The sequence below is a fragment of the Thermobia domestica genome, chromosome 7 (assembly GCF_964235325.1).
Source record: "Thermobia domestica chromosome 7, izTheDome1.hap1.1, whole genome shotgun sequence".
In the NCBI taxonomy this organism is placed as follows: Eukaryota; Metazoa; Arthropoda; class Insecta; order Zygentoma; family Lepismatidae; genus Thermobia; species Thermobia domestica.
The window spans coordinates 246,547,025-246,555,878 of record NC_137460.1 but is presented as its reverse complement, the minus strand read 5'-3'; positions in this window follow the sequence as shown (position 1 = coordinate 246,555,878).

Sequence of the window (8,854 nt, the reverse complement as noted above, 5' to 3'; positions counted from 1 at the left end):
CGTCGTGTGCTTATTTGCACCGATTCTCAGAGCGTGGTTCTGAGTCTACAGAATGTCTTCAGTATGCACTCTCTCACTCAGGACATTCTTCTGAGATGCCATCAGTTGCAGCAGCAGGGTTGTGTCGTCGTTGTCTGCTGGGTGCCGGGTCATGTCGGCATCCGGGGAAACGAACTTGCTGATACAGCCGCCAAGAACGCCGCCTTGGCCGGGGTTGCACTGGAGCATAGCCTTCCTTGCTCCGATCTTCGTTCCTATTTTCACATCTTGATGCGCTCTCACTGGCAAGCCGATTGGGACCAGGCCATTGAGAATAAATTGCATGCAGTCAAACCACTCCTAGGTGAGTGGCGTACGTCCTCGTCCGCTCGTCGTCGAGATGAAGTGCTCCTGGCGCGTTTGCGTATCGGACACTCTCATCTGACGCATAGTTACTTGCTACGGAGGCTGAACCGTCCGTATTGTGAAGAGTGTATAGTTCCCCTGAGTATTCAGCACATTCTTGTGGAATGTCCTGAATACTCAGATCTCAGAGAACGTTATGGACTGCCTTCTGTTCTCACCCGTGCTTTGGGGGATGATAGTGATGTTGTTTGCCGGGTACTTGAGTTTGTGCATGTTATTGGCGTTGCTCACGTTCTCTGAGCTATTTTTAGTCTGTTGTCCTTGTTTTATTGCTGCTAAATTTTTATATTTTGTCATTTGTTTTAAGTTTATTTTTGTATATTGTTATTGTTATCTTTTTATCTTATTTATTCTTTTATCTTACACTTTTGCTTTTTTCTATTTATTCATTTAGCAGCACTCTCGTTCCTTTGCACTGTCTTCGTTTTAACGTGTAATTCAATTTTAATCTTGCAGTCCTGAGCAACGTTGTTCATCGTGACGGGGACATATAGCCTCGTTGCTGACGTCCCCATTAACCCCCATTCATTCATTCATTCATTCAAATTGTATTTCATCATCATTTCGATAAAATCTTCTAAACGAATTACAATGTTCTTCATTAGCATATAATAATTTCACTTCACAAATAACTTTCTTCCTATTAACAAGTTTAAGTTCTTTTTCTCGTGGCGAAATATACTCGGAATGGGATACTTTTCTACTACACATCTTCACAAATACTATACTATTTAAGTATTGTTCCTGTGTATACATAAATAAATTTGCGCATGCGTATAAACTTTTAACGAATGCGCATGCGTATTACAAACTTGGTATTTACTTTCCATTGGTTAGCACAGCTTTCAACTACATTATGTGTTTTCCTTTTCATAAATAAATTTGCTCATGCGTATAAACTTTTAACAAATGCACATGCGTGTTATAAGTTGGTATTTTACTTTCTATTGGTAAACATAGTTTCCATTGGTTAACAAATCTTCCAACTGCAACATATGTTTTTTACTTTTCATTATGCAGGTATGTATGTATGATTACATGTATTTTTAAAGTATACTAACATCAAACAAAATAAAATTGTGTTGTATATCCAAAACAATAAATATTAATATATGTTTTACACATTTTATTATTTTCAAATCAATTTTATTAGTTCACACAACATGGTCGTGTAATTTATTACGCAAAGTTAAATAAATACTTTTCGTAAAACAATTCTGTTAATAATACGTAAGTTTAAAAATAAAAAATTAGTTACTAAAACAAATTCTCCAAACATTTTTACATAATACAAAAAAAAAGTTTATCCAAAACAAACGATAAAATACAAATGTAAAGTTTTCTTTGCAATTTTTAACACGGCAATACAAAGTGTTCAAGTAATTTAGTATTTTCAAAAATCAATTCTTTTTAACATAAATTATTTAAGTATTAAACTTTTATATACGTATATATTTTATTATTATTTCTATTTATCTTTAAATATTTTCTTAAAATGTAAAATAATATTATGAAAAATTAAAAAAATGCAAACGTGTGAAACAATACTAATTGTAATATAAGTAAATGCAAAAGAAAAAAATATCAAACAAATGTTACTTGCAATCATTTTCAAATTTTTCTAATTATTTATTTCATTAACCATTTTAAAAAGAAAAACAGCAAAAATTATTATAATGCATAAGTTTATTTCTTTATATTTTCATCACAATACAATACAATAAAATTACATTAACAAAAAAACTTGATGTTATTTTCATTCAATACATAAAATAATAATTATTATTATTTCTTCTTTGTATACAATACAATTAATGTTATAAAAAATTTTAGATATTACAAAAATATTTTTAATACATGTGATTTTTCTACACCTTTACAATAAAAGGTTGTATCTTGTTTTCTAACAAAAAACGTAACAGCAAATTCGGTGTTCACGCATTTCGCGTGTAAAGTTTATACTTGAAATTTCACTATCATGTTCTTCATATAAATTAATCAAAGTTATATCGTTGGATAAATATTCTACAGAAAAAGTTCCAATATCATAATGAAATAAACATTGTTCACAAAAAATATTATTATTATTAAAACGTAAGTATGCACTTGTATGTTGTTCACTATACAATACACAAAAAATTATTTTCAAAATACGTAATATGTATACATATATAGTTAAAAGTTTAAAATTTAATTCTTTCTTTCACTTTTTTTGTGTCTTTACACAAACACAAACACAAGGTTCACTTTTCATATGTAGATCAGTTCACACATGTTTTCTGTCTTTCATTCTAAAAATTTCAATTACATCACTTAAAAATGTCTTATCCCTTTCTTCAACCAAATCATAGTATAATTCATAAAACAATTCTTGTGTACATATACCTATTATATGCGATTTGGCATATGTATAAAACAGTTCTTCAACTTCTATATCTATTAAAGTTGATATGGCACGCTCCACCAATTCTTCTTCAGTCATGAATAAACACTCATCGCCCATTTGATTGTTAACACTTTCATAACATCCGCTACAAATTAACATTTTATCTGTTTCCCACTCTTTAATCGATTTCACAATGCACTTCGTGTCCACTTTATAATTATTACAGCGGCAATTCAAACTCCAAAACCTTGATGTCCTCGATAATAAGGATGGTGATCTTGGCACAAATTCTTCATCTTCTTCAATATCAATAACATCATCATCCGAAGATGATGATAAATAAATAGATTTTACACTGTCTGGAGAGTCTGCTCTGCTGTTTACCGATAAATTGCTATTCTCGGTCTTCGGGTTATTCTCCACACACGGCGGAGAAAACAACGTCTCTTCATCCGCGTACACAAAATCTTCTTTCTGTATAGCAGCCATAGCTAAAATACATACAACATTTTCCAAAACTCCCGTATTTAAACAGTTCAAACAAACAAAATGGCGTCCTCCAGTACCATCAAGTTCATACAAGTCACCTATTCCTTTTCAAAACAATATTTAAGCATGTCAATAACACAATACAAAAAACATAAAAACTGTTCTTTACATTAACAAAAATCCCAAAATTCTTTTCATATATACGTTCAAGGTAAATCATCCTTTCTTTTACTTCATTTTCAAGTTTATTACCATCCGCGCCCAACCGTTCGCGCCCGCGCCTTTTCGCGCTGCGTCCGCGTTTCCGCCGCCGCCGGGTTAAAAATCCTTTTATAACAATTCGGTAATGTTTATCATCTAAATTATTATTCTTTAACGCATACAGCTACAAGGTTTCTCTTTACATACAACTACAAGGTTTCTCTTTTATTATTCTTTATAACAAACTATCCTTTGTTCATCATCTAAATTATTATTCTTTACATACACCTGCAAGGTTTCTCTTTTATTATTCTTTACGTACAGCTGTAAGGTTTCTCTTTTATTATTCTTTATAACAAACTATCCTTTGTTCATTAATTTTCCCAAGGTTTCTCTTTTATTATTCTTTACATACACCTGCAAAGTATTCTATAGTTCTATTATTTCTTTATACCCTTGTTCAACGATTTTCCCAAGGTTTCTCTTTTATTATTCTTTACATACACCTGCAAAGTATTCTATAGTTCTATTATTTCTTTATACCCTTGTTCAACGATTTTCCCAAGGTTTCTCTTTTATTATTCTTTACATACACCTGCAAGGTTTCTCTTTTATTATTCTTCATAACAAGCTAGCATTGTTCAACAAGTTTCCAAGGTTTTTTTAAAATCATTTATCTTTTCAACTTTGACATCTTTTATTATTCTCTTTTGTGTCACTACTATACATACAATAGTACACCAACCACTACCTGTCATCATATGTCATTTAAACAATAGTGTATTTCTATACAACTATACTATCTACCCATTGTCTGCAGGGCCACCCGCTGGTGCTTCTCTGTTATAAATACAAAAGGTTTCTATTGTGTTTACCTCCCCTAACAAAGGTATCACGTCGATTGGTATGTGGACATATCGGGATACCCCTACTGTACTACCGCATTTATAATGCTGTTTCTGGAGATTCAGAGATTAATTATTCATGTGATGTGGCAGATTCTCGTAATTTTATTTCATGGTCCTCGCCCTCTTCAGATTTTCCTAATCTTTCTTCATGCTCTTCAAATTTTCCTTGCCTTCCTTCATGTTCTTCAATCTCATCAGACCCTCGTAACTATTCTGATGTTCTTCAACAGTTACCTCAACTGGTGTATGCTAATGAAGTGTCTTAGTCTAATCCTACTAGTACTCACTCAGAACAAACGTTTACTAATAGGAGCATGCGTATAGCCTTTTCTTCTACAGTGAATGTAACGGTTCCTTCATGTTCTTCAATCGTGAAACGCAACTTGAGTCCACTAAATTCAGATGTTTCTATGCCTGAATTACAGTCTTCTAATACGAGTTAGAGGCACTCTTCATTGAACAAGTACATTCGTCTTTCTCCAAAGGAATCTCCTAAATTAGAATCACGAAGAACTACACGAACTGGCTGTACCAGTAGAGTCCAGACTGCTTCCGACCTATATTTTGAAATTCAGTGTCTTCTTGTTCTGCAGCTCCTAATTGCAACCTTGTTACGGGTGTTTTTAAATACTCAAAGTCTGCTGGATCAACAACTTTTCATCGCACAGTTAATCTATATGTTACTTCATGTTACTTCAGATTATTATAAGTTACATAGTTGCCTTTATATCACTAGCACAAAATTTTCAAATGAAATACCTTCTAGATGCCTTTTTCAAGGCTTTCTATTTTTTAAAAAAAATAACAATCCATTTTCATATTCGAGAAAAACATTACCTTTCTTCTTTCACTTTTTCGCCAATTGTGTTGCTTCTGTGTATATCTTGTCTTATGTATCACATGTATGTACTTCTTTCTTCTGTTATCTTTGCAATTTCTTGTTTGTTTGCTTCTAGTTTCTTTTACTTGATCGTTTTACTATTTCTGTAAATATGACTTTCTTTCTAAATATGATTTGAAGAATCGAAATCGAATCATAAATACGATAAATATGATTTTTGCAGTGTTTGAAGAATCATTTCAGAGTTGGTGTAAAATCAACAATAATCCGATATCAAAGAGAAACTCAGTAAAGAGGACTTAGTAGGTACAGACAAACAAGTACACGGGTACCGTTATGTGCTTAATTTATTTGGAAAGTTCGTGTTTTCTTTTTTGACTGTGATTACGTGTATGTACCGTTTGGAAAGTTCGTGTCCTCTTTTGAGTGTGTATACGTGTATGCACACGTTTGTATATTGGATATTTCTAGAAAGAAAATAATAATGGATATTTAAATTTGAATTTTAATTGGTTCGATTTGAATTAAATCTGATTATGTGTTAGTTAATTAGAAGATTGGTACATATGATGAAACGTTATTCTGTATCACTTACTTCCGTATCACTGATTAAATTAATAATATTGAATATATTTACATTATTGACATTGAGATGAAGACCCGTGTTTGAATCTCGTATTATACAGATGGTTTTTGAGTAATAGAAACTTACATTGAGATCAAGACCCGCGTTCAAATCTCGTATTATACAGATGGTTTTTGAGTAATAGAAACTCACATTGAGATGAAGACCCCTGTTCGAATCTCGTATTAATAGAAACTCACAATGAGATCAAGACCCGTGTTCGAATCTCGTATTATACAGATGGTTTTTGAGTAATAGAAACTCACATTGAGATGAAGACCCCTGTTCGAATCTCGTATTAATAGAAACTCACAATGAGATCAAGACCCGCGTTCAAATCTCGTATTATACAGATGGTTTTTGAGTAATAGAAACTTACATTGAGATCAAGACCCGCGTTCAAATCTCGTATTATACAGATGGTTTTTGAGTAATAGAAACTCACATTGAGATGAAGACCCCTGTTCGAATCTCGTATTAATAGAAACTCACAATGAGATCAAGACCCGTGTTCAAATCTCGTATTATACAGATGGTTTTTGAGTAATAGAAACTCACATTGAGATGAAGACCCCTGTTCGAATCTCGTATTAATAGAAACTCACAATGAGATCAAGACCCGTGTTCGAATCTCGTATTATACAGATGGTTTTGACTAATAGAAACTCACAATGAGATATGTAATTTTGAAAAAATGAAATCTTTGAGTTTCATGGTGATTGCTTCCATCTTTTTTTCTGTCCAATCAGTTCATTAGAAGTTTCTTGTAAATTATTTGTTTGCTCGTGTTATTTTACTGGTTCATTTGCTTAGCAAATTCAACTTATTTATTGGATCGTATCTTATTTTTTATACTCTCCTGATAAATTACTCGGAGCAACTTATTTTCATAAATCGATTTCAATTTTTTTTGTTGGTTCGTATGCCAGAGCATACTCGTTGTAAAAAAATGTTTCGAAATTATTTTAAAAATTGCGAACATATTAAAAATGTGAACCTACAAATAATTTCGAAAATACTAATTAAATATTCTTTTGTCTTATTTATTATAACACTCGTTGTTAAAAATGAAAAGTAGTAGTAGTTGTTAATTATTTTATAAAAGCTCTTGAAAAATATATATTATGAAAGTTTATTTGGTGGATGCTGGGATTGAACCCGGGACCCTTAGCACCAGAGGTGAAAACTGTATGAGAGAATTATTGCAATCCCAATATGTAACTTGGAAAGAAAAATAACATTTGCGAGATGTGAAAATTGTATGTGAATTGAATAGTTTATTTATTTGTTTATATTCATTTTTATTGATTTTGTTCTTGGCTTTTAGTTAACTCACTTCTTATAGCATGTTCTTAAGTTTCAAATGGAGAGAGACCGATGGTTTTTCTGTCTCTCATAGAGGCTATCTTAGAAATGAACACTCAGTCTTACTTTGGCAAAGGATTTGCTTCCGGGTAGGTAGACTATGTACGCTTTTCCCATGCTTCCGTTAGAAATCCGGCGACCCACTTAATTTTCTTTGTACGGTATGTATGTGTGAACCTGCATAGCTATACAGTGTCATTGCACTTTCTACTTTTATTTCCCATTCCCCCCTGTGTACTGAAACAACTACCATTAACCATGATTGACATCAAGTTACTTATCTGCAGTGATGAAGACAGATAGAGATTTAATGTTTGCGACATGTAGAACCATTTCTTTCCTCCCTTCACAAGTTATTAAGGACAAGCACTTGAAAGTATTTTTGGCGATATCAGATTTTGGCAACGTGAAAGTTTTACTTGTAACCCATTTCCTTTAATTAGTTGAGAAAGTGTGTATATTTGAGAACCATACGGTATGATGTACATGCGGGATGGCGACAGCTTGTCGTGAATAAAGAAAAATGGTAGCTTTTCCTTGAAAGGCAATTTACTGTTAAGATGCCTACCTCCCTTGATGAACTTGTAAATAAAAATTTTTAGATTTCCTGCTAAAGGACTGAATATTTGAACGTGTCGATTTTTAAACATGATGAATAATAACCGCAACCCGTTATGAACTTTCATCTTTATAACAAAAAGAAGGAAAATTATGTACATTGGACGTTATTAGACATGCTGACTTTATCTATAATTAATGAAAAGCATTAAAAAAACGGTTTTTGAAATATGAGGAAAAGATGTTAGAGGGGGGAACGCATTGAAGTGGTTGATAAATATTAACGGAAATAAAGATGATTTTATTATTATCTACCTAGTGCACGAGTGCATTTTGAAAAAGTTTGAATGAATGAATGGGGGGTTAATGGAGACGTCAGCAACGAGGCTATATGTTCCCATCACGATTAACACGGTTGCTCTGGACTAAAAGATGTGAAGAAAAAAGTTAAAATACAAGAGCACAATAAACAAATAAATAAAAGGAGAAAATGAAAAAGAGAAAAGAATAAATAATCTAAAATAGATAACAATAACAATATATAGAAAAAAATAAAAGCTAACAGAAAATAAAAAATTAGCTGCAATAAAAAGCGAAAACACATTAAACAGCTCAGAGAACGGAAGCAGCCCCACAAGCCTTAACAAAGTCAAGTACCCGGCGAACTATATCACTTGAATCCCTCAAAGCGCGGGTAAGAACATAAGGCAATCCGAAACGTTCTCTGAGAGCTGAGTATTCAGGACATTCAACAAGAATGTGCTGAATACTCAGCGGGACTATACATTCCTCACAGTACGGACGGTTCAATATCCGCAGCAAGTACCCATGCGTCAGATGAGAGTGTCCGATATGCAGACGCGCCAGGACCACTTCATCTCAACGGCGATGGCACGAGGACGTACGCCACTCCCCTAGGAGTGGCTTGACTGCATGTAACTTATTCTCAGGAGCCTGGTCCCAATCTGCTAGCCAGTGAGAGCGCAACAAAGAATAGAAATGATGCTGAAGATCGGAGCAAGGAAGGCTATGCTCCAGTGCAACTCCGGCCAAGGCGGCCTTCTTGGCAGCTGTGT